This window comes from Eurosta solidaginis, chromosome 5 (assembly GCF_040869045.1).
Source record: "Eurosta solidaginis isolate ZX-2024a chromosome 5, ASM4086904v1, whole genome shotgun sequence".
Classification (NCBI taxonomy): Eukaryota; Metazoa; Arthropoda; class Insecta; order Diptera; family Tephritidae; genus Eurosta; species Eurosta solidaginis.
This window is the reverse complement of record NC_090323.1, coordinates 60,285,180-60,309,087: the sequence shown is the minus strand read 5'-3', so window position 1 is coordinate 60,309,087 and position 23,908 is coordinate 60,285,180. Positions and strand designations below refer to the sequence as shown.

General features: G+C 41.6%; 1 protein-coding gene across 5 annotated transcripts in view; it reads left to right on the top strand.

Annotated features, from left to right (window-relative positions):
* The window catches only part of Pi3K68D (phosphatidylinositol-4-phosphate 3-kinase catalytic subunit Pi3K68D), a 212,754-nt gene that overhangs the window by 40,464 nt on the left and 148,382 nt on the right, over positions 1-23,908 (top strand). For 4 of the 5 annotated variants that reach the window (XM_067757289.1, XM_067757291.1, XM_067757295.1 and 1 more), the window contains exon 1: positions 15,259-15,845. The exons of the other annotated variant lie outside the window; for it this stretch is intronic. The gene's annotated coding sequence lies outside the window, so the exon portion shown is untranslated. Of the gene's footprint in view, positions 1-15,258; positions 15,846-23,908 lie in introns of those variants that run through there. 5 annotated transcript variants of the gene reach the window in all.

Here is a 23,908-nt window from a genome sequence, read left to right as displayed (position 1 = left end):
ACCAGGTCTGAAGCCGCACTGATAAGGTCCAATCAGCCGGTTCACGGTGGGCTTCAATCTTTCGCACAATACACTTGAAAGGACCTTATATGCGATATTAAGAAGGCTGATTCCACGATAGTTGGTGCATTTTGCAGTATCCCCCTTCTTGTGGACTGGGCAAAGAACATTTGGATTCCAACCGTCAGGCATGCACTCGTCCGCCCATATTTTGCTAAGAAGCTGCTGCATCCGCCTTACCAACTCCTCGCCACCGTACTTGAATAGCTCCGCAGGCAATCCATCAGCGCCCACGGCCTTGTTTTTTCAATCTGGTTATTGCTATTCTAACTTCGTCATAATCGGGCGGGGGGACATATATTCCATCATCATCGATTGCGGGATCGGATTCTTCATCTCTGCGCGGTGAATTGCTGCCTCCATTTAGGAGAGCAGAGAATAATTCCCTCCATAATCTAAGCACTCTCTGGACATCAGTTACAAGGTCGCCGTTTTCATTCCTACAGGAGTTTGCCCCGGTCTTAAAACCTTCCGTCTGTCGCCGTATTTTTGGTAGAATTTTCGGGCGTTATTTCTGGTGACTAGCAGCTCAAGCTCCTCGCACTCACGCCTTCCTGCTTCTGCTTTTTTCTTCCTGAAAAGGCGTCTCGCTTCCCTTTTCAACTCACGATAGCGTTCACACACTCCTCTTGGCGCGCTCGCTTTTAATGTAGCCCTGTAGGCAGCGTCTTCTTTCGGTTGCAACACGGCATTCTTCATCGTACCAGTTGTTTTTTCGTGGCCGCCGGTAACCAATTTTTTCCTCGGCAGTAGTACGAAGTGCTTTGGAGATATGCTCCTACTGCTCCTGTATTCCTTCAGGATGAGTTGTGCTCTCAGAGAGCAGGTGTGAGAGTCGAGTTGCGAAATCATTGGCAGTCTGTTGTGATTAAAGCTTTTCGACGTCTAGCTTTCCTTGTGTTTTTTGTTCCTTGGTTTTAGCCGCGTTGAGGCGGGTGCGTATTTTGGCTGCAACGAGATAATGGTCCGAGTCGATGTTAGGTCCTCGGATCGTGCGCACATCTAAAACACTGGAGGCATGCCGTCCATCTATCACAACGTGATCGATCTGATTGCGAGTTTTTCGATCAGGATACAGCCATGTAGCTTGATGTATCTTTTTATGCATGAACCTCGTACTGGATATGACCATGTTTCGAGCACCGGCAAAGTCAATTAGCCTCAGTCCGTTAGGAGAAGTTTCATTGTGTAGGCTGAACTTTCCGACTGTAGGGCCAAAAACACCTTCTTTGCCCACCCTGGCGTTAAAGTCGCCAAGCACGACTTTTATATCATGACGGGGGCAGCGCTCGTATGTGCGTTCTAATTGTTCATAAAAAGTGTCTTTCACCTCATCGTCTTTCTCCTCTGTCGGCGAATGGGCGCAGATGAATGATATATTAAAAAATTTTGCTTTTATTCGGATAGCGGCGAGACGCTCGTCCACAGGCGTGAACACCAGCACTTGGCGACAAAGTCTCTCTCCCACCACGAATCCGACGCCGAAACTGCGCTTATTCGTATGGCCACTCAAATAGATGTCACAATTTTTGATCTTCTTTCTTCCTTGCTTCGTCCAACGCATTTATTGGATGGCGGTGATGTCAGATTTTGCTTTGACGAGGACATCAACCAGCCGGGCATCTGCACCGATCCCATTCAGGAAGCGGACGTTCCAAGTGCATGCCCTCAATTCATTGTCCTTCAAACGTTTGCCATGGTCGTCATCAATAGAGAGTGTATTTATCCGAGGCTTGTTGTTATATTTAATTGGAGTATGGTTTTACGTGGCGGGTCCAAGCCCAGCGCACAACCCGCTCAGCGGGGGTGTAAATATTACTTGCACGTTTATATAGCGAGACGCTTGCTCCAAGACAGACGCCCGCTTGCAGCCGCACCTAGAGGTGTACAGACGCTGCCGATGAGATCTCCCCCGGCTAGCCCTTAAACCGATTATGTCAGAGTGGCCTAGCCAGGTTGTCGCCTTCTCACATTAGCTCACCGCTAAACATCCGCTACCCAGAGGATACTTGGCCGCAAGCGACCGGCAGTAGTGAGCTGCTTGAACTGCATGCAAAAGAATCGCTCTGGCCATTTCCAGGTGAATGGCGGTCAGAAGCTTTCCCCACTTTCGTTGGTTGACGTCACGAAGACCAGAACATCTAGGAAAGTGGCACCGTCCAAGGCAGGAGCTGCATTGGGCGGATGTTGCAAACATATATATTCTGTGCTGGCAAACGGTGCAAAAGGAGGTAGGGACTAAGAGTCTGTTTCCCAGACCTACACGATTTCTGCCGGAAAGGAGGGGAAAGAAGACGGCGGCAGGGACTGATGCTCGGCATTGCTACCGGCTCTACTGCGGATATAGTAGTTATTAATGGGAGCAGCCGTATGAGTTGGTGGCGCCGTGGGGCGCGAGCAGCAGCGGGTACTTGTTGTGGCTTGCTGAGCAGCGGGGCTGCTGGAAGGTAGTGGGGCGCTAAGGCTTAGACTACGGGACGCCCTTGGGCGTGAATAGCAAGGAGCCATAAACGATTTATAAAAGTTACGTGGACGTCGGGTTTTGGGATCAAGCCCAAAGCAACCTGTCCGATGCAACCATCCCTTGCACGAGACACACTGACAAGAGTATGACCGTTCTAAAAAGATTCTTTGAGAGCAGGAGAATACAGCATCTTTTCCTAGCAAGACTATTGCTCCTACTCGGTTTGACTACAGTATCGGAAACCGCTTTATACAAGCTTTGGCAACGAAATGATGCCACTGCCTTACAGGTCTATGTCAAGCGCTCGATTTTTAATCGAAAGGGGGAACCTCGGTTTGCGCTCAGCTGTCCACACTGTTCTTATAATACTCAAATCTTATAGTACTATCTCTGTCCCTTTTTCCAGGAACCCTCTATCTCCTCTCATTTACCTGTGAGCTCATATTTATCATGAATTGACCTAAGCCTTTGGATATTGTGAAGCAAGTCACCCCAGTGATTCCTACTTCGCGATATGTTACGCCAAATGCGAGCCCCAAGAGAGATCAAGTCTTCGTTCCCGCGTTTCCTCAAGCTAAGTGGATGTTCACCCCTTCCTCAGTCGTCGAACATGATATATGAAGTGACAAAGCCAGCGAAGCTTTTGTGTCTTATGGGTTCCGCTATGTTCGTAACTGCGTAAAGTCTGTATATCTCATGATTAAAATTCCTTCGATACACACCGCGGGCAATGCTACTTCTAGAGAGCTTTCTCTTGAGTACTATAAGTGTTATGAAATCCTCTTTCGAAGGCGTTTATGATTCCAAGCCAGCATAAATCTAAAAAAGCATGGCACACGCGGTTTTCGTTAAAGTTTTCGTTACGAAAAGAAGGATGAGAGACTCATTGTTTGAAGAAATGAAATTTTTCAGGAGCGTTATCGATGCTGATGCTACTCTTTCGGCAATTGATCCAGTCAGCTTTGGAAAATAGCACCATTAAGGTCATATCCCGACCCCGCACAGATTTGATACGACCCCATTGAATCTCCTAGGTCATCCAACCTCCTCCTTCCGTGTTGAAGGGGCAGATTGGTGTGCCACAAGAACATTCGGATTCAATTCGGCATCTTAAATTTCTCGTGCAAATTCAAAAATTATCAAAGTTGGTTGTTGTATCCACACGGATATAATTTTGATCCCCAAACCAGTGTTGGACGCACCCAGGGCTATTTTTATAAATCGAGGCCGATCCATATGGATGCCGAAATGGAAGTGTCAGAAGCAGGACGAATCTATACAAGGCAAGGAGAATCCATACTAGGTGGTGGCAAAACGAATTCAACCAATTCGCCGTGCAAAAGAATGTAAAGCCAAAAGAAAATTTTCATTGATTCCGATTAACAGACATTTTGTTGCACAAGGCGTTGCAAGGCGAATTCAGTACCAGGTGTTGTTATCCCAACAGCTGATTGCTTCTTCTTGATTATTTTCCATACAACTCCTTGTACTACAACATGTCAGTTAATCGGAATCAATGAAAATTTCCTTTTGACTTTGCCACCACCTGGTATGGATTTGTCTTGAGGCGTTGTATGCAAAATAATCAAGAAGAAGCAATCAGCTGTTGGGATACCAACACCTGGTAATGAATTCTCTTTGGTCAGAAGCAAGCAAAGGGCGCAAACAAATTTGACAATCGCTTTTGTGCAGTTGACAAATAAAGTCGCCCACGAAAACTTAAGCTTCAGAGTACTATTATCAGACGATATGGTCAACACAAGGATCGTTACCCTACAAGAAATGCTGATAGTTTTACTAATACACTCACACTTGTAATTGACAATGCTGATCCTGCGATGACGTAAACATTGATACTTAAATTTATGTATGTTCCTTTGATCGCTCACGCATGTCCGCATGTTCCCAACAACAGCCTATAATCATGAAAAAGGACTCAAACTGGGAAAGCTTCGGACACCTGGTACAGAACAAAAGAACATACAGCAGATACCATTATGCATGTGAGACAGATACATAATTCTCAACGGAATTTTATGTATGCGAGAACAGTTTATCCGATTTAATCATGTTGTCACTACTGACTGTCATATGACAATCAAATGATTATCACGGTTGTTTTATTTTTTAAATTCCGCCATTTTCAACCGACGAAAACCATATAAAAAATAAGTTTAAAAAATTAAAAAGAGAGCATTTCAAAGCTCCATGCTAAAAGAAAAAAAAATCGAAAATAATATTAGAAAATACCAAAAGCTGTCGGAATGTATGGAGCTCACTCAAAAAATTGATACGCGAAAAATAATAGTGGTTAGTGGTGATTCATTTTTAAATGTGTTTCCGCATGAGGAAAGCGCTATTCTGTTGTTTTGTTATTTTCTGAATTTAAATAGAACATTCTGAAGTCGAATTCTTATAAAACTATTTATTTTAAACAAATAAAAAAACGCGTATGCCTTTATCACGTACAAAATTAAAAACGTAATGAAATAAAGTAAATAAAAAGCAAAAAACATTGTTTCATTTTTGGCGGAATATAACAATTGTCATTTATAATAGTATAACAGTCAAACCTGATATCTACAGTAAACTATCATTTATGACACTTTTTTATAGTTAGAGTGTCAGCACTGATCGAGGAAAAGGAATGAGAGTGAGCAGTACGGCTATATACTTAATCAGTAGGCGATACTGGTGTATAAGAAGGAGACAAAAACTCACACGGACACAGTTGTTTACATCACATTTGCGCAAGTCCCCTTAAGTTTGTGATAGAAAGTTTGTATGAGGCGCTGATCGTTAGGTTGACATTGCTGACAATCAGATGATAGTCATATAATAGTCAGTATTCTTGTAGGGTAGTTAAGCGTCTCGTTCGGCAAACCAAATGAGACTGTTTATTTTTTACCATAAAGCGCGAGTTAAAAGCCAAATTAAACTTCCTTAACCCTAAGGCCATAGTCGTAACCATACCCATATCCATAACCATCTCACTGTGATCGATTAATGGTGCCTTAACCTAAAAATGGTGAAAATTTCATAAAAATGATGAAAACGCAAAAAATTACAAACATATTCCACAAAAAATAAGTATCTTAGTCATAACGTATCCAAAACAATGAAGAAAATCTAAAAAAAGTTATCAAATTCTCCAACTCAAATATTTTTAGGTTATGGATATGGCGAGAAACCAAAAACCAATTGATTGGCTATGGCGTTAGCGTTATGGTATGGCACCATTAATCGATTACATTGATTTCCATAAGGTTGGTTCGATCAGCTGTTTTGTCTGGTTATGGCTTTATGGTTATAAGTCACCATTAATTCGGCCTTAAAGTTGCAATAGTCATAACGCCATAGTCATAACCATATTTTTACTTATCCATATCAACTAGGCATCAGTTATTGGTGCCTTAACCTAAAAACCGTGAAAATATCATAAAAATAGAAAACGCAAAAAATTACAAACATATACCACAAAAAATTAGTCCCTTAGTCCAACCATATCCAAAACAATTAATAAAATCTAAAAAAAGTTAATAAATTTTCCAACTCAACAATTTTGAGGTTATGGATATGGCGAAAAACCAAAAGCAATTGGCTGGGTATGATATGGTTATGGCTTTAGCGTTATGGTATGGCACCATTAATCGATTACATTGATTTGTTGTTGTTGTTGTTGTAGCGATAAGGTTGCTCCCCGAAGGCTTTGAGGAGTGTTATCGATGTGATGGTCCTTTGTCGGATACAGATCCGATACGCTCCGGTAACACAGCACCATTAAGGTGCTGACCCGACCATCTCGGGAACGATTTATACGGCCACATTGAACCTTCAGGCCATCCCTCCCTCCCCACCCCCAAGTTCCATTAGGACCTTGGGGTCGCCAGAGCCTCGTCTGTTAGTGAAACGGGATTCGCCGCTCGAAGGTGAGGTTGACAATTGGGTTGGAGAAGCTATATATTGCGCTACACAACCCCTTGAATCCCATTACGTTGATTTCCATAAGGCTGGTTCGATCCGCTGTTTTATCTGGTTCTGGTTAAGTCACCATTAACTTGCCCTTAAACCAGATTGAGGCTGTTAATCTGATGGTTAGCGGCGACCGACGGTGTGTGGTGGGTACCGTCCTCTATCAAAGGTCAATGCATATATCTTTGGATCAATGGGTCAATTTACGTTCTATGAAGTGGTGAAGCATTTTTCACAACTCCAGCTGATATGCGATTCAGTTTGAGAAAAAAGTGATATTTACTGTCACATTTTTATACTCAGTTGAGCAGAGCTCACAGAGTATATTAACTTTGATTGGATAACGGTTGGTTGTACAGGTATAAAGGAATCGAGATAGATATAGACTTCCATATATCAAAATCATCAGTATCGAAAAAAAATTCGATTGAGCCATGTCCGTCCGTCCGTCCGTCCGTCTGTCCGTTAACACGATAACTTCAGTAAATTTTGAGGTATCTTGATGAAATTTGGTATGTAGGTTCCTGGGTACTCATCTCAGATCGCTATTTAAAATGAACGATATCGGACGATAACCACGCCCACTTTTTCGATATCGAAAATTTCGAAAAATCGAAGAAGTGCGATAATTCATTACCAAATAAGGATTAAGCGATGAAACTTGGTAGGTGAGTTGATCTTATGACGCAGAATAGAAAACTAGTAAAATTTTGGACAATAGGCGTGGCACCGCCCACTTTTAAAAGAAGGTAATTTAGAAGTTTTGCAAGCTGTAATTTGGCAGTCGTTGAAGATATCATGATGAAATTTGGCAGGAACGTTACTCTTATTACTATATGTCTACTTAATAAAAATTAGCAAAATCGGAGAACGACCACGCCCACTTTTAAAAAATTTTTTTTTTAAATTCAAATTTTAAAAGAAAAGTTAATATCTTTACAATATATAAGTAAATTATGTCAACATTCAACTCCAGTAATGATATGTTGCAACAAAATACAAAAATAAAAGAAAATTTCAAAATGGGCGTGGCTCCGCCCTTTTTCATTTAATTTGTCTAGGATACTTTTAATGCCATAAGTCGGACAAAAATTTACCAATCCTTGTGAAATTTGGTAGAAGCTTAGATTCTAGGACGATAACTGTTTTCTGTGAAAAAGGGCGAAATCGATTGAAGCCACGCCCAGTTTTTATACACAGTCGACCGTCTGTCCTTCCGATCGGCCGTTAACACGATAGCTTGAGCAAAAATCGATATATCTTTACTAAACTCAGTTCATATACTTATCTGAATTCACTTTGTATTGACTATGACCACGCCCACTTTTTCGATATCGAAAATTACAAAAAATGAAAAAAATGCCATAATTATATACCAAATACAAAAAAGGGATGAAACATGGTAATTGTATTGGTCTATTGACGCAAAATATAACTTTAGAAAAAAACTTGGTAAAATGGGTGTGACACCTACCATATTAAGTAGAAGAAAATGAAAAAGTTTTGCAGGGCGAAATCAAAAGCCCTTGGAATCTTGGAAGGAATACTGTTCGTGGTATTACGTATATAAATAAATTAGCGGTACCCGACAGATGATGTTCTGGATCCCACTGGTCCACATTTTGGTCGATATCTCGAAAACGCCTTCACATACACAACTAAGGGCCGCTCCCTTTTAAAACCCTCATTAATACCTTTAATTTGATACCCATATCGTACAAACACATTCTAGAGTCACCCCTGGTCCACCTTTATGGCGATATCTCGAAAAGGCGTCCACCTATAGAACTAAGGCCCACGCCCTTTTAAAATACTCATTAATACCTTTAATTTGATACCCATATCGTACAAAAAAATTCTAGAGTCACCCCTGGCCCACCTTTATGGCGATATCTCGAAAAGGCATCCACCTATAGAACTAAGGCCCACTACCTTTTAAAATACTCATTAATACCTTTCATTTGATACCCATATCGTACAAAAAAATTCTAGAGTCACCCCTGATCCACCTTTATGGCGATATCTTGAAAAGGCGTCCACCTATAGAACTAACGTCCACGCCCTTTTAAATACTCATTAGCACCTTTCATTTGATACCCATATCGTACAAACAAATTCTAGAGTCACCCCTGGTCCCACCTTTATGGCGATATCCCGAAAAGGCGTCCACCTATAGAACTAAGGCCCACGCCCTTTTAAATACTCATTAAAAACCTTTCATTTGATACCCATATTGTACAAACGCATTCTAGAGTCACCCCCTGGTCCACGTTTATGGCGATATCCCGAAAAGGCGTCCACCCATAGAACTAAGGCCCACTCCCTCTTAAAACACTTATTAACACCTTTCGTTTGATACCCATATTGTACAAACGCATTCTAGAGTCAACCCTGGTCCACTTTTATAACGATATTCCGAAAAGGCGTCCACCTATAGAACTAAGGCCCACTCCATTTTAAAATACTCATTAACACCTTTCATTTGATACCCATATATCAAAAAGGCGTCCACATATAGAACTAAGGCCCACGCCCTCTTAAAATACTGAATAACACCTTTCATTTGATACTCATATCGTACAAACAAATTCTAGAGTCACCCCTGGTCCATCTTTATGTCGATATCTCGAAAAGGCGTCCATCTATAGAACTAAGACCTACTTCCTTTTAAAATACTCATTAATACCTTTCATTTGATACCCATATCGTACAAACAAATTCTAGAGTCACCCCTGATCCACCTTTATGGTGATATCTTGAAAAGGCGTCCACCTATTGAACTAAGGCCCACGCCCTTTTAAAATACTCATTAACACCTTTCATTTGATACCCATATCGTACAAACAAATTCTAGAGTCACCCCTGGTCCACCTTTATGGTGATATCTTGAAAAGGCGTCCACCTATTGAACTAAGGCCCACACCCTTTTAAAATACTCATTAACACCTTTCATTTGATACCCATATCGTACAAACAAATTCTAGAGTCACCCCTGGTCCACCTTTATGGCGATATTTCGAAAAGGCGTCCATCAATAGAACTAAGGCCCACTCCCTTTTAAAATACTCATTAATACCTTTCATTTGATACCCATATCGTACAAACAAATTCTAGGGTCACCTCTGATCCACCTTTATGGCGATATCTTGAAAAGGCGTCCACCTATAGAACTAAGGCCCACTCCTTTTTAAAATACTCATTAACACGTTTCATTTGATACCCATATCGTACAAAGAAATTCTAGAATCACCCCTGGTCCACCTTTATGGCGATATCCCGAAAAGGCGTCCACCTATAGAACTATGGCCCACTCCCTTTTAAAATACTCATTAACACCTTTCATTTGATACCCATATCGTACAAACAAATTCTAGAGTCACCCCTGGTCCACCTTTATGGCGATATTTCGAAAAGGCGTCCATCAATAGAACTAAAGCCCACTCCCTTTTAAAATACTCATTAACACTTTTCATTTGATACCCATATCGTACAAACAAGTTCTAGAGTCACCCCTGGTCCACCTTTATGGCGATATCTCGAAAAAGCGTCCATCTATAGAACTAAGGCCCGCTCCCTTTTAAAATACTCATTAATACTTTTCATTTGATACCCATATCGTACAAACAAATTCTAGAGTCACCCCTGATCCACCTTTATGGTGATATCTTGAAAAGGCGTCCACCTATGAACTAAGGCCCACGCCCTTTTAAAATAATCATTAACACCTTTCATTTGATACCCATATCGTACAAACAAATTCTAGAGTCACCCCTGGTCCACCTTTATGGCGATATTTCGAAAAGGCGTCCATCAATAGAACTAAGGCCCACTCCCTTTTAAAATACTCATTAATACCTTTCATTTGATACCCATATCGTACAAACAAATTCTAGGGTCACCTCTGATCCATCTTTATGGCGATATCTTGAAAAGGCGTCCACCTATAGAACTAAGGCCCACTCCTTTTTAAAATACTCATTAACACGTTTCATTTGATACCCATATCGTACAAAGAAATTCTAGAATCACCCCTGGTCCACCTTTATGGCGATATCCCGAAAAGGCGTCCACCTATAGAACTATGGCCCACTCCCTTTTAAAATACTCTTTAATACATTCCATTTGATACACATGTCATACAAACACATTCCAGGGTTACCCTAGGTTCTTTTTACAACATCGTGGTTTTCCCTTACTTTGTCTCCACAGCTCTCAACTGAGTATGTAATGTTCGGTTACACCCGAACTTAGCCTTCCTTACTTGTTTTCATTTAACGAATATTTTTTATACTCAGCTGAGCAGAACTCACAGAGTATATTTACTTTGTTCGCATAACGGTAATCCGTAACGGCATAAACTAATCGAGATAGATATAGACTTCTATATATCAAAATGATCTGGGCGAAAAAAGAAATTCATTTAGCCATTTCCGTCCGTCCGTCCGTCCGTCCGTCTGTCCGTCCGTCCGTAAACACGATAACTTGAGTAAATTTTGAGGTATCTTGATGAAATTTGGTATGTAGGTTCATGGGTGCTCATCTCAGATCGCTATTTAAAATGAACGAAATCGAACTACAACCACGCCCACTTTTTCGATATCGAAAATTTCGAAAAACCGAAAAAGTGCGATAATTCATTACCAAAGACGGATAAAGCGATGAAACTTGGTAGGTGCGTTGACCTTATGACACAAAATAGAAAATTAGTAAAATTTTGGAGAATGGGCTTGGCACCGCCCACTTTTAAAAGAAGATAATTTAAAAGTTTTGCAAGCTGTAATTTCGCAGTCGTTGAAGATATCATGCTGAAATTTGGCAGACACGTTACTCCTATTACTATATGTGTGCAAAATAAAAATTAGCAAAATCGCCCGCTTTTAAACACATTTTTTTTTAAAGTCAACTTTATTAGTAAATTATGTCAACATTCATTTCCAGTAATGATATGGTGCAACAAAATACAAATATAAAGAAAATTTCAAAATGTGCGTGGCTCCGCCCTTTTTCATTCAATTCGTCTAGAATACTTTTAAGGCCATAATTCGAACAAAAATTTACCAAGCCTTGTGAAATGTGGTAGGTGCATAGATTCTATCACGATAACTGTTTTTTGTTAAAATGGGCGAAATCGGTTGAAACCATGTCCAGTTTTTATATACAGTCGACCGTCTGTCCTTCCGATCGGCCGTTAACACGATAACTTGAGCAAAAATCGATATATCTTTACTAAACTTAGTTCACGTACTTATCTGAACTCACTTTATCTTGGTATAAAAAATGGCCGAAATCCGACTATGACCATGCCCACTTTTTCGATATCGAAAATTACGAAAAATGAAAAAATGCCACAATTCTGTACCAAATATGAAAAAAGAGATAAAACATGGTAATTGGGTTGGTTTATTGACGCAAAATATAACTTTGGAAAAAACTTTGTAAAATGGATGTGACACCTACTATATTAAGTAGAAGAAAATGAAAAAGTTCTGCAAGGCGAAATCAAAAGCCCTTGGAATCTTGGCAGGTACCCGACAGATGATGTTCTGGGTCCCTGGTCAACATTTCGGTCGATATCTCGAAGACGCCTTCACATATACAACTAGGAGCCACTCCCTTTTAAAATCCTCATTAATACCTTTAATTTGATACCCATATCGTTCAAACACATTCTAGAATCACCCCTGGTCCACCCTTATTGCGATATCTCGAAAAGGCGTTCACCTATAGAACTAAGGCCCACTCCCTTTTAAAATACTCGTTAACACCTTTCATTTGATACCCATATCGTATAAACACGTTCTGGCCCACCTTTATGGCGATATCTGGAAAAGGCGTCCACCTATAGAACTAAGGCCCACACCCTTTTAAATACTCATTAACACCTTTCCTTTGATACCCATATCGTACAACACACATTCTAGAGCCACCCCTGGTCCACCTTTATGGCGATATCCTGAAATTGCGTCCACCTATAGAACTATGGCGCACTCCCTTTTAAAATACTCTTTAATACCTTCCATTTGAAACCCATGTCATACAAACACATTCCAGGGTTACCCTAGGTTCATTTTACTAAATGGTGATTTTCCCTTATTTTGTCTCCAAAGCTTTCAGCTGAGTATGTAATGTTTGGTTATAACCGAACTTAGCCTTCCTTACTTGTTCACCGTTGAATTTACCCGTTAAAAATCTATATATATAAAAGAAAGTGGTTTTATAACTCAAGAACGGATGTACAGATTTCACTGAAAATTGGTGCGAGAGCTAGCTTAGAACCAGGGGAAGGACATAGGATACTTTTTATCCCGTTTGGATGGTTTTCGGGATCCGTCCAGGATCCCGTCGGGGTCATTGCGGGATCGTTTTGGGACTCATCCGGGATCAACTCTGTATAGTTTTCGGGATCCATGCGGGATCCCGTCGGGGTTATTTTGGGACTTTCTCGGGACTATGTCAGGGCCTTTCGGGGATCCTTCCGGGGTCATTTCGGGATGGTTTTCGGGACCCATCTGGGATCCCGTAGGGATTATTTCGGGACATTCTCGGTATCCTTCCGGGATCATTTGTGGAACCCGTCAGGGTCATTTCGTGACTATTTCGGGTTCCGGCATCATTTCTGGAAAGTTTTCAGAAGTATTCCGGGGTCCCTCCGGGATCATTTCTGGATGGTTTCCGGGATCCCTTCGGAGTCATTTCGCGACTTTTTCTGGACTATTTCTAGATCATTTGGAGACCCTTCTGAGATCAATGCAGGATCCTTGCGGGATCCCGTCAGGGTCATTTCGGAACATTTTGGGACTATTTCGAGATCATCTGCGGACCCTTCTGGCGGCATCATTTCTGGATGGTTTTAGTGATCCTTCCGGGATTCGGTCTGGGTAATTTCGGGACAGAAACTGCATTGCATCAGCTGTCCACAGATATCCAAAGTACGTTCGAATGCGGGGAGGTTGCGCTATGCGTATTTTTGGACTTACAGGGGGCGTTCGACAACACGGCCCACGAGAGTGTGAATGGGGAACTCGAGAGAAGAGAGATACAACGTTCTACTGCGTACGAGGATTAACGAAACCTCGAGTAGGGACGGTACAGTAGAGATCAAGACAAATAAGGGATTTCCACAAGGGGCGTCCTCTCACCCCTGCTGTGGAGGCTGGTAGTTGATGAACTTCTACAGAAGCTCTCAGAAAACGGAATCCCATTTTAAGGGTACACGGATGATATTGTTATAATTGTAAGAGGCAGATTTGAGAGCACCCCTTGCGACATAATGCAAAGGGCATTGCGAACATGCCCTACGGCGGCAATAGAGGTGCTGCTTAAGTTAACGACTCTACACATAATAATTGAGCAGGCAGCCTGGAGTACCTTAGTAAACATAGATAAAGACGGATGTGGAAGAGGCAAAGTGATACAGTCACGGAACATGGAGAAGCTGAAGGAGCAGATTCCACTCATCCAACTTCACAGTGATGACACGAGGAAGCTAATTAAGTTTGAGAAGCGCTTCAAATTAGAGCTGGAGAACAATTGTAGTGTTCCACCTCCAGAATTGAAGCGCTTCGGCCCCCAAACCAAAATGTTCCTACCACTCGGAAAATATCCGAGCCTCTTCTAAGCCGAAGTTTTCGCCATAAGCCGGTGTGCAGATATAAATTTACAGCGGGGATATACAAACGAGAGAATCGCTATACTCAGCGAGAGTCAGGTTGCGATCAAGGCACTATTTTCAGTTAAGATTAAATCATCAACACTCATTGAGTGCGTAGAAAAGTTAAACAGTCTACGGGCCAATAACACCATCCGTTTAGCCTGGGTACCTGGACACAGAGGAGTGGATGATAGTGAGCTTGCCAGGTTGGCGGCGGCGGCTGAAAGGCCAATAGGACCCGAGCCCATCATTCCGATAGCGTCACACGCAATAAGAGAAGAGTTCAGGCAAAAAGAAGGGTGCCTCAGTCAACAACAATATCGCGAAAGTTGAGGATAGGAGGGTACAAATCAAAGCGTTATAAAGCTATGATTAACCTCCTAAAAAGCAGCCTTAGAATTTTAACAGGCATACTCACAGTTCACTGCAGGTTAAAGAGCCACAAGCATAAACTAGGTATATGGTCTAGTAGCTTCTGTCGGGAATGCGATGTAATGGCGAGAGGAAGACTTAGGATCCTACTATCAACAAAATTAGAACGTAGTCACATAGTTTTTGAAGCCTAGAATCCTTTTGGATTTTCTCAGAGAACTCGGTTTGGACGAGGTGTTTTGAAGAGAATGAGGGCTCAATAAACTAATAGGTCACAGTACTTAACCTTACAACATATATATGTATCTATCTACGCTAGTGTCTTCCCCCTCTCCTCACCCCTCTCCCTTTCGTTCCCTTGTTCTTTTTCTTCTCCTTTTCCTTCTTTTCCACTCCTCTCCCACACGCCGGCCATATCATAAATATCAATTTTTTTTACTCCTCACAGTGCTCGTTATTAGATTTTCACAACGAGTATTTCAAAGAACACGAATCGCCTAACATGAAAAAGTGATGTGATAAAATGAAAAAATAAATTTAACGGCGAGCATGATTTTTTTTTTCATTTCATCACTTCATCGAACTTGACTTGATCCATGGTCTATAATTTGGCACATGTCTAAGAAATTTTTCAGCAAAACCACAACTGGCTATATAATTGCAACTTACTTTTTTTTGCTCTGGCAACTCGGAGTTGGCAGTGTCAGTTTTTGACATTTCTGCGTAACAAAAATTTTCCTTGCATTCAGTAGAAAAAAGTCAAACCTAATTTTCTTTACTTTTGCCACAAAGAGTTTAATTGCTATTTTATTACTATTTGTATAATTGTTTGGTGAATTTATTTATTGGAAACGTGATTGTTTTAAATATTTGAAACTTACTAGCCAAGTGAAATATAATTAAAATGACAATTTTAAGACGTGGAAAATTTCGCACTATTGTATAGCGAAAAATTGAGAAAATGCAAAAAATACGCAATGTGCAATAAACCATCGAAATATACATAGAGGAGGAAGTGTGTGAAAATACCATAAATTACAGTTTCTGTAAATACAATCCATGCAAGCTTATGTGCGTCTGAAACAAAAGACTACAGAAAAAAAGGATATATTCGTCGAACAACAGGAAATCCTCATCAACGCAGCACACAACATTAACTTAACTGTGCGCTTCGCGGATCAACATCCCGCCGGACAAATGGTTCGGTAGAAGTTTAGTGTTAATATTATAATATCTAATAACAAGTAATTCCTAAATGAATTCAGTTGAAACTTTACAAACAATCCTACATATACGAAATCGCAATCGTGTTCATGTCCAAAATAGGTAAGTTAAGCGCTTATATTATTTTTGGGTTTTCATACTTACTTAGCTCGTATTGTCTTAAGTACATTTTAGGTACATACATATATATACTGTCTACTTGTAAACTTGTATGCATATGCAGAAAGGTGTCATTGAACGTTGGAGCTTAGCTGAATAGGTGTATGTGCTACATATATGTATATTTCCATTTCCTTACCGAACAAGTATCTGGATAAGTGCGAATTAGCAAACAATTTGTGTATACTCTTTCTATACTTTCTTAAGTAAACCAAGTGCTGATGCCACTCGCGCAGTGGTTAAATTGGTACCTACATACCTTCAAACCAATGATATGTATAAATATACCGTCATAAAAACATAGCTGAATATTATCACGCGACTAAATTAGTTTTTTTATTTGGCACAGAAACAATCGCAATTAGTTCCACTAAACTGTGTTAGAAACGTAGTGTTTTTGGCCAATTTTCCAACAAACAACTACTACACGTTTTGCTCTGACGCTTTTTTATTATGAATGCTTACATACATATGTATGTATATGTGCATTTCATATTCAGTTGCATTATTTAATAAGCGCTAATCTCATTCGGAAAAATAGTATAGCAGTTCTCATTGTTGTATGAAGAGTGAGTGACGTCAGAAGTACACAAAACTTTGAAATTTTATTGTTTTTGTGGGACTCAATAAAGCACGATGGCCGGGACCAAATCTTAACACCTATGGATATGCGTGGAGCATATGCCTGTTTTTACCCTCTCCAAAAGAGCACGACCAATAGCAAAGTCTTTGTTTAATTCTGCTGAACACAATGACTGTGTTGATGCTGTAATAACAAAAAAAAAATCACCAAACGTTAGGGGGTGTTACGGATATAATGCCAGTGCATGTCGGTGCATACTACACCTGAATCGGTGACAGACACGAACGCACGACGAAGTGGATTCATACCCAACCAACAAAGCTAAACTAAAAATCGTAGCCAAGGATTAGAGACAAGTCCTCCAACTGTCCAAATAACAACATCGGCACAAACGCCTGTCACCTTTAGGTTTGGTGGCTTAGAATAGCAGGTATGCCTGTCGTGACTAAAATACCGAATTGATTCAAGCGGTTGTTTAGCGCAACCCTTTCAAGGTGTTCACCAACCCGCGGCGAATCCTGTTACTTTAACAGCGAGGCTCTGGCGACCCCGAACTCCCCATGGATGTTGGTGGGGGGGGGGGGGGCGAAATGGCCTAGAAGTACCAATGCGGTCATAACAAATGGTTCCGAGATGGTCGGGTTTGGTATCGGAACGTACCGGATCTGCATCTGGAAAAGGACTATCAGCATCGATAACACGCCCTAAGGCCTTCGGGGAGTGTCCTTATAGCTACAACAACAACAACAACATGGGCTGTACGAGCTTTACACACACATTAACATAGTCCAGCGAATTAAAACACAGCGGATACGCTGGCTAGGCCATGTTATGCAAAGGAAAGATGATGCTGCCACTAAGAAAGTATTCTTATTAGAACCCGCCCATGGAAGCAGAGGAAGAGGGCGGCCCCACTCCGCTGGAAAAACCAGGTGAAATACGATTTAAATTTAAACGGTTAAGCGCTAATTAAGTAAGCAAGTAAATGTGAGCAATGCTAGCCTATTTTCCAAGATTTTACCAAATTTTTATTTTTCTCAACTCACGAATGAAGTTTTATCACTTTTTCTATATTTGGTAATGAATTAACGCATTTTACCCCTTTTCGTAGCTTGGATATCGATATTTTCTGTAAGTGGGGCGTGCTCGTCGACCGATTTTGTTATTTTTCATAAACTATATGTCTTAGAGCAAGTACAACCCTCATATCCAATTTCAACAATACACATACATATCTTCAACGGCCTTTGATTTAGTTCTTAAAAACTTTCAAATCTTCTTCTTCTAAATGTGGGCGTTGCATTGCCCATTTTCAAGAATTTTACCAAATTTCAATATCAAAGGTAATTTATTTTGGTCTTTTGTAATATATTATCGCAATTTTTAATTTTTCGAAATTTTTCATATCGAAAAAGTTGGCGTGTTTGCTGTTGTTGCTGATAATTTCGATGTATATTCTTTATGCCATTACGTACTACCGTTATAGAATTCAAGCTATAATACCCTTGAGTACAAGAACACTGCGTATAAAAATATGTATGTGTGTATCAGAGGTTTACGCCGATCGCTTAATCGGCGGCCGCGGCGCAGGCTCTATTATATACCGGCTGCGGCGGCGTGTGCGGCGCGCCGGCGTACGCCGGTGTTCTTACTTTGAAAAGCTTGAATTTTCGATTTAAAAAATTAGTATTTATGAAAGGGTTTGTTTGTATGTATTTAAGGAAATCAACCTGTTGGCCATTTCGGAAAGATACGAAGTTTTTGCCTCGCAGACTGTTCAAACATTTTCAAAACCTAGCCCGGTCTTTGGAATTGGTACTGCTGCGTCTGCTGAAAAGAAATAGAGATACATAAAATAGCCACACTTTTGTCTGAATATCCCGTGCAAAACGTAGTTTCACCTAGTGTTAACTCCTAATAATCGTCGTGAACACAAATTCTTTAAATCATTTGTGGCTCCTTGGCGGCCACGCACAAAGTTGACTTGCGGTTGCTATTAATGGTCTATTAATACTCATGACTCTCGTGGCACAGGGCGCCTCCAGTTTTTTCGGCTGTTTTTAAGAGCTACAATTCCCGATGTGCGAACAGTAGCAATCCCGACCACCAGTCGCTACCAGGCCTTCTGACCCTCACCATATGCCAGCACAGAAGCTATAGGACTGCGACTTCGAACTCATACCTTCGTCGACTTCATTTTCCTAGAAGCTCTAGGTGTAGCTCCGAAGACTTTCAACGGATGCTTTTGCCGAGCTACACCAGAGAAACAAATTGAAACGTTAGGGACTTCGGCCAAGGATGCCGCCATTGCGTAATGGGTGAAAATCGTATAATCCTCGGCGCATCTACATAATTAAAATTTTACAAGGACCCTGGATAAAATTTTTAAAATGTAGACCAGAGTTTGTAGACGTTTGTGTTCACATCATTGATTTCAATAGTCTTCGTTAAATCAAAACGATATTGTAACGAATTTACTTGCAAATCCTCTTATTTGCAACCTTCTGATAAGTTCGAATCACTAAACTGTTGAATAAATAACTCCAATATTTAATAATGCAAAATGGCCTTTATTAAAGTACTTCACAATAAATAACTCTACTATTGCCCGACAGATAGCGTGCTTAATTGAAACTGACTCTAGCGCCTCTATCTGTCGCTGCCTTTTATACTCTTTAATTTCCTCATTCGCATCTTCTAGGCGCTTCCATTTCCAGAATCTACTAGTTGGCCATCAGCTATCAAATTTCTCAGCTGTAACTACAATTGCACGATTTTATAGCTTCTCTCATTGCATACTTTCGGGAGTATCTCAGATATATGCATGCGGTTTTGCGTTGCTTCTCAGCTGCGTATACGTACATATGTGTAGACATAATGATTGATTCGTTTATGTAGATACATAGTTGCTGTCTTCCAGTGAGTTTTACAGCTCCGGCTCACGCTCAGTCCTCACGGGAATGCTCTGGATCATTGAGAGACTTGAGAAGCATATGTCGTAAAATTTTCGCACACGTGAAATGTGATAGGCAGCTGCCGCCGCTGTTTTTCAGTTAACTCATACGGCGAAAGGCTAAGCAGCGACATTTTTTTTTGAAAAAGTAGGTTTATTAAAGGCAGCGTTGCCAAACTAAAAAGAAGTAATTGACAAACTATCTGGCTCACAAATTGAACCAGACTTCTATCTGGATTTATCTGGCTCAAATCGTTGTTGTTGCATCTACATGCAAAATTATTTATCTGGCTCAGGATTTTGCAACCGGATGATGGCAAATGATTGATTTATGGATGTGCATACAAGGCGCCGCTTAGCATCGGCTTTGAGATGGCAGTACCCTTTAGTGTTGCTAATATTCGTAACAATATTTTAGAATGAAAGTCGACCGATTTTAAGTTGAAAGATGTTTATTGCTGTTTTCCGGCCTAATGACATAAGAGCTCATTATTGATGACCGCGTAGCTTCAGTTTTCAGACTAGTTCGACTGTCCACTTCGTTAGGATAGTAGCACACACGGTCATTTTTACTACTGTCTTGGGAAAGCTTTTGCTTCACCACTTTGAGTGTTCTTGCAAAGGACAAAGCCTCACATGGTAAATACATATATATGCCTACGTATTCACATTTGTAAAAGGACCCGTAACGTGTAGGTGATATTTAAACTTGGTTGATAGGCTATAATCAATGTGATTAACTCCAAGGGAATAGTTTTGAATAGGGCCGCCAACTTTATGTCAAACCGGGAGACTTGGGTGTTGAAGGATGAAGTGTTAAAATTAAAATTAACATTTCAGACGCTATTGTATAGTTTCGCAAATAAACAACAGATGTTTGAATGTACGCCCAAGTGATTTTTCAAACCCTTCTCATACGTCCATATATTCTCAACTTAAGTATGTGGTAAAAAATATTTCAAAGGAGAGTTTATACCTCTAGAACATACTAAAGAATTTTGCATCACTGATTTCGCTTATTCTTTCAGCCAATCGCAATATAAAATTAAAAAAAATCGGCATTTTTTTTTGCTTTTTTTAACAACTTGAAAACAATTTGAAACGCCTTGGGTAATTTTATTTGAATTCATTGTTCATTATTTTTTTTGGAAAAATATGCAAAGTGATTATATAAATTTATTATATAACGTTTCTTTTAGTGTTTTGTTTTAACAACTTGGTGAATTGGGTTATGCAAAGTCCGTGTTAAGCTGACATCGAAAACGCCTGTTTTTTAAATAACTTTTGAACAGTTAGAAATAGTTAAATTTCGCAATTAGTTTCTTATAACTGACAGTGATGCGCATCCGTTAATACCACTTTCGACCATATCCCACCAATTTTCGACTTGAACAATAAATGGCCTAAACAGTCTTAAACGAGTAGAAAATATAGCACCGCGCCGGACGCCGCAGCCGCCGCCCAGATATTTTTGACATTCGGCGGTGGCGTGCGAAAAACGACCCTAATCGGCGGCGGCGGCGGCGGCATAGCTCATCGATCTTTGGGCCTGGGCCTGTGGCCATTATTGTGCAGTCATCGGCGTAGGAAACGATTGTGACTCCTTCCGGTGGTGAAGGTAGCTTAGATATGTAGAAATTAAACAAAAGCGGGGATAGGACACCACCCTGTGGCACCCCTTGTTTAATTCTCCTTTGTTTTGATGTTTCGTTTCTGAATTGCACCGATGCAATCTTTTAAGACATGTGGGAAGGGTGGACCCTTCCAGGTCTTGCAGTAACGAGCCATGGTTGACCGTATCAAAAGCTTTTGATAGGTCTAACGCTACGAGTACTGTTCTATGGTGGGGATATTGATTCATACCGCAATTTATCTGGGTGCTAATGACATTTAGCGCGGAGGTAGTGCTATGGAGTTTTCTGAAGCCATGCTGATGAGGGGCTAGCTGCAAATGTGCTTGGAAATAAGGGAGCAAAATGGCTTCAAGCGTCTTTGCCACTGGCGATAGGAGAGATATCGGACGATATGACTCACCTACGTTAGCTGGTTTCCCAGGCTTTAGTAGCGGGACCACCTTGGCCATTTTCCATTTCTCGGGTATGACAAAGGTGGAAAGAGACAGGTTGAAGACATGCGCTAAATATTTGAAACCCTCTTTCCCTAGGTTTTTAAGCATCGGCATGGCTATGCCGTCTGGGCCCACTGCTTTGGATGGTTTAGCGCGACCAATGGCGTCCTCAACCTCTCTAGCGGTGATGGTAATTGGTGACGCGCTGAGTTTGTGTTTATGTGCGTGTCTATTGGCTCTCTGTCTATCTTTGTCGACCGTAGGATGCATTATATATTGTCGGCAGAAAGCGCTCGCGCATTTTTTCGCAGCCGACAGCACCTTATCGCCAAAGGCGATGGAAACTTTGTCTTTGTGCTTAGTCGGATTCGATAGGGACTTTACGGTGGACCAAAGTTTACCCACACCGGTAGAGAGGTTACAACCTCTTAGGTGCTCCTCCCATTTCGCCCGCTTGTGTTCATCCACAAGCAATCTGATGCGTTGGTTTATATCCCTTATTTGGGGGTCGCCTGGATCAAGCTGTCTTATAAGGTCGCGTTCCCTCGCTAAGCTCGCGGCCTCCGCCGGAAAGTGGGGCCGGATTTCGGGAATTCTCCCGGCGGGAATGAAATGTGCCGAGGCGGATTCAATGACCTTACGGAAGGCACGCTCCCCTTGGCGGGCATCAGTCGGGATAGGGAGGGCAGCAAAGCTGTGGTCTGTTGCAGATTTATATTCTTCCCACTTTCCTTTTTTGAAGTTTATGAAAGTGCGTTTTTCGGTGACGATGAAGGCGGCGGTATGCTCGAACGAAATAAGTATGGGCAGGTGGTCGGATGCCAATGTTACCATCGGCTGCCAGTTGACGCAGTTTACGAGTTCTGCGCTCACGATTGAGATATCTGGCGAGCTATGACAGCTTCCTACCATACGTGTGGGGGCGTCTCCGTTTATTGTGCAGAACGTCGTTTCTTCTATTTGATCCGCCAACATCTCACCCCTACTGTCCGCCCGCAAGTTTGAATGCCATAGGTCGTGATGGGCATTGAAATCGCCTAAGATAATGCGATTGTTGCCAGTGAGTAAGGCCTCGATTTTAGGGCGGTATCCACTGGGGCAACAGGTGACAGGAGGGATGTAGATGTTGATGATTTCTAGATTTGCATCGCCTGACCGGACAGATAGGCCTTGACGTTCTAAGACATTGTGACATTGGTGTATAATAAACGTGAGGCCCCCTCCATTTCCGCTCTCGCGGTCTTTCCTGTGGACATTATAACCAGAGCAGGTCTGCAATGCAGATCTTGCTGTGAGTTTAGTCTCTTGAATCGCAGCAATGCGGATGTTGTGCCGCTTCATGAAATCGACTATCTCCGTAATGTTGTTGTTGTTGTTGTAGCAGTGCTTCGCCCCACCTAACAGACGCGACCGATCACAAACTGTCATCAATATCCTCTAACGAGAGTCCAAGGAAACTTGCTGTTTCAACAGGGGGGCCATAATGAGAGGGGTGTTAGAGGTGTTGGTTCCACATTACAATTAAAGAGATGGTTGGTGTCATGTGGGGACACATTGCAAGCGGGGCATACATTTTGTATGTCGGGGTTGATTCTGAATAGGTAAGAGTTTAACCTGTTACAGTATCCAGAACGAAGTTGAGCCAGAGTGACACGCGTTTCCCTGGGGAGTAGCGTTCCTCTTCCGCAAGTTTTGGATACTTTACTTTGAGTACTGGGTTCACCGGGCAATTCCCGGTATAAAGGTCCGACGCCTGTTTGTGGAGTTCACCAAGGACCTGCTTGTGTTTTTTCGCTTCATACGGCTGTGTTCTCAGATGCCGTATTTCCTCAAAATGCTTACGGAGATGACTCCTTAAGCCCCTAGGCGGTGCTGGCTCGTCAATCAGATGTCTGTTGGGATGCCCAGGTTTCTGGGTATTCAACAGGAACTGTTTGGTCAGCATCTCGTTTCTTTCCCTGATGGGGAGTATTCTCGCCTCATTATGTAGATGGTGTTCTGGGGACATAAGAAGACAGCCCGTGGCAATTCTGAGAGCAGTATTTTGGCAGGCCTGTAGCTTCTTCCAGTGGGTAATTTTTAGGCTTGGCGACCATATGGGTGACGCGTAGCACGTAATCGGCTGGCTAATTGCTTTGTATGTAGTCATGAGCGTTTCTTTATCTTTTCCCCAGGTACTGCCAGCAAGGGATTTGAGGATTTTGTTACGGCTCTGAATTCTCGGAACAATTGCGGCTGCGTGCTCACCAAAATGTAGATCCTGATCAAACGTCACACCCAAGATTTTGGGGTGTAGGACAGTCGGTAGCGTAGAGCCATCGACGTGGATGTTCAAAATGGTCGACATTTGGGACGTCCATGTTGTAAATAAGGTCGCGGAAGATTTAGTCGGTGATAATGCC